The sequence below is a fragment of the Gavialis gangeticus genome, unplaced genomic scaffold, assembly GCF_001723915.1.
Source record: "Gavialis gangeticus isolate Ggan-Ray unplaced genomic scaffold, GavGan_comp1, whole genome shotgun sequence".
Taxonomy (NCBI): Eukaryota; Metazoa; Chordata; order Crocodylia; family Gavialidae; genus Gavialis; species Gavialis gangeticus.
Window position 1 is genome coordinate 10,555,357 of NW_017729009.1, and position 3,778 is coordinate 10,559,134.

Consider the following 3,778-nt stretch of genomic DNA (forward strand, 5'->3'; position numbering starts at 1 on the left):
CCCACTACAGAAACGATGTGGACAAATTGGAGAGAGTCCAGCGGAGGACTACAAAAATGGTTCGGGGGCTGGGGCGTGTAACCTGTGAGTAGAGGCTGAGGGAACTGGGCTGATTTAGCCTGCAGAAGAGGTGACTGACAGGGACTGAATAGCAGCCTTCACCTCCCTGCAAGACAGTTACAAAGATGGAGTTGGGCTGGTCTCAGTGGTGGGAGATGACAGGACAAGGAGCAATGGGCTCAAGTTGCAGCAAGGGAAGTTGAGGTTGGATGTTAGGGAAATTTTTCTCACTAGGAGGGTGGGGAAGCATTGGAACAGCTTACCTAGAGAGGAGGTGGAGTCTCCATCCTTGGAGGTTCAAGACCCAGGTAGACAAAGCTTTGGCTGGGATGATGTAGTTGGGGCTGGTCCTGCTTGGAGCAGGGGGTTGCACTAGATGTGACCCCTGAGGTCCCTTCCCACCCTTGTTGTCTGTGATTCTATGGTTCTGTGATGCTGACATATCAATTCAGGACCGTAGTGTTCCCAGGGTTGATGACATCATGTTTAAACATAATCAATGTTTAATAGGGTAGGTAATAGATACTAACTAAATGCTCAGCAACCAGCACTACATAGGTGACACTAATGCACACATTTTAGGTGACGCTAATGCACACTAGACTAATTCGACTGCACATTCGCACATTAGCATGGGTTTTGCCCACTGCAGTAATGAGCACTAGAATTAGTCTACTGTGCTCAAAGTGTCTCATGTAGATGTGCCCACAGTGTCTCAAAAAGTGATGTCATAGCTAAATGCAATAGTCATGCACTAATGCAATGTCATAACCTGGCGTCATAATGCACTACTCTGTGATCGCAGCATACCAAAAGTGAGCTCATAGCAAAATGTGGTGGTAACAGGTGAGCGTGTGATGTCATAACAAGCACTGGAAAAAGTGGCAATGTCAGCATGTGCTGGTGGCACTTCCAAAAGTTACAGCTTGAAGCATGATATCATTTGAATAAAGGACAACTCTGCTGTGCAAGGCAGAGATGCTGGACTGAAGCAGGGAGGGATTGTGCTGAACACAGTGATGGTTGCATCGGAGAAGCACCAGGTTGCACTGAGTGTGCATGGTCCACACCCTAAGGTCTGTTACTGTGGGCCCAGCTAGTGTGGCAGGATTTCCCATAGAAAACATGATGATCTGGCTGACAGGGCTATTTATAATTTCCTTCTCTTTAGTGCTATCTTTAGCTCCAGTTCTGCACTGAATTCGGCATGTGCTGAATCTGATGTGCTGAGAGTAGCTACTAAAACTAACAGCGCATAAAATTAACCATGTGCATCAGCACTGGTGGAATTAGGGATTCTTTTGGAGCATTTTTTGTTATCATGCCCAGGCATAAAATTCTTTTGCAAAGTTTGGGGGAGAGGTTTTGCCTGTGAAAACCTGGAAGTGGAAAAGCTCACAGGGTCTGTCGCTGTGTTTGGATGGTTTCTTTAGGTGTTTGAATAACTGAAAAGGCAGCTCGGATTTGAAACTCCAGTGAGGCCTGTTCCCACTTTGTTAGAAGGGGACTGTTGTCTTCAGGCTTGCCCTTTGTCTCAGTTTCGCCTGCTAATGCCTACCCAAGTCCTACCCTAATATGGATCATTTGGATACATTTTAATTGCTTTTCATTTGCAAGCTAATTTCATGGGCTTGGCCCTGCTTCCTGCACTTCCAGGGCTGCTTCCTGCAGAATTAACCAGGTTTCGCTGCAGTGTCCCTCAGCAGCCAAGACTGAGGTCAGGTCAGATACTCCACCCTGGCTCCTGAAACACTTGGTAGACAAGGTTCTTTCTCTTGGGTAAATGCGGTATCTTTTATTAGACCAACTAAATAGGTGGAAAAAGTGTTCTTTGCAAGCTTTCGCATACAAACAAACACCCTTCATCAGGCATAGGGAGCGTCTGCAGTTGTTTTGTGCTCTTCTGGGGTAGAAGCCAGTAATTCTTGATAGGAAGTCGGGCTCTGCCTCACTGGTTGTCCCCAAATGCAGCGCTGCTCTGCAAAGCTGGGCTCAGCCTGCCAGACCCAGGGTGCTGAGCAGGGAGAGCGGGGGGCTGAGTGGAGGCAAAGTGCCAGTGGCTTTTTAAAGCTCCCTTTTTTTGGACACGATGCCCCGTCCATCTCATGGGAGCCAGAGATTCCTGTTCGCAGGCTCTGCCACCAGGTGGCAACTTTGATCTTCTGTTCAGAACCAGGGGCTCATCCCAGCCTTGCTCAGAGCTGGGTCCAGTCCCTGCAGAGTCAGCAAGGGGAAAGGGCCAGACTTTGGGGGACAAAGTGGCCCAGACAACACGTGACCTGCTATGCCAAAAGAAGAGGTGAGGTCCTGGCCAAGCACAGTTTCCTGTGAAACCCAGTGAAAGTCCCACCAGTGCTTGTGTTTTTGCAAGATCCAGGCCTTTGTACTGCCTTCCCTCCTGCTGGCAGTCCCTGCACAGAGGGGATGCCATTGACTCAGGCCAGGGCACGAAGAAGGATCCAGACTGAGCCCCCTGGCACAGCTGGAAGAGGACGGGGAGAGCAGGGCTGGGAGAATCAGGCTGTGCCGGGGCAATGTGGGCTGTATGGGAGCCCCGGGCTGGGCTAGCCTGGCTCAGGCCCTACCGTGTCTGGCTGCATCCTCGGCTGCCCAGAAGTGAGGAAAGTGGCCATTGGGGCTGCAGCTGCGGAGCAACAGAGAGTGACGTGGGGCTCTTCAGAGCCTGCTGGATGCAGACCAAGACTTATCCCCTGCAGCCCCCTTGCTCTTAGGGATAAGTTTGCTAACAGCAAGGTTGCAAATGATGCTCCAGCAGCACCCCCTTCTCTGTTACCCCCGTTGCCACGAGGTTCGGCTCCCATGTGCAGCCTAAGGGCAATCCCCAGGCAGCAGGGCAGTGTCCCAGCCCTTCCACCCTGGTCCGCAGCACTCCTTCAGTTCAAGGAAAAGCCCTTACCACCTGTTTTTGCTGTATTCCTGGAGCAGAGCCTGGGCAAAGGCTTGTGTCTCTCATTGCATGGCCTGAAATGCTCCCTGGAAATGCTGCTAGAGTGCACAGTTTCCGGCAATGCATTGTGATCTGTAAGGGTCCAGGTTGTAGTCAGGTTGGTCTAAGGACATAGGCAGACAAGGTTCAAAATTCTTGAAGAATTTTTCCAACTATTTGAGTTGGTTTAATAAAAGATACCAGAGTTACCCAAAGAGCCATGTTGTGATCTATAAGGGACATGAATGCGGGGAGCAGGGACCAGAATGGAAACTGGCAGGTGATGGGGCCCACCTGGGAGCGCGGGTAGAGCAGAAAGTAGCCAGGGAGTGAGGTGGATGAAAACGGGGGTGAGGGGGATCTCCCTTGAAGGGCTGCGGCTTGGAGGGTGGTTTCCTTCCCTGCCCCAGCGGCGGGTCCTCGATGATCCCAGCAGGGCAATGGGACCAGCAGACCATGCAGGGGCAGGGCAGCTGCAGGGGGGAGGTCCAGGGAAATATTCCCAGCTGGCTCCAGTGCAGCCCTGCGACCTGGGCCAGAGCGGCAGAGCTGGGGCTGCTGGATACTGCTCCCCAGAGGAACTGAAGAGACCCACGGAGAAGGAAACAGAAGCCAAAACAAAGCAGAAAGGAAAGAGGCCATATCCCCCTGGCTGGGGGGCCGGGGCGGGAGTGGGGTGGGGTTGCTGTGGGTGTGACATCTCTTGGACAATGCCTTCGCACAACATGCAGCTTCCCCGGGGCTCCCAGGGGAGCCCCGGTCCGGAGCAGA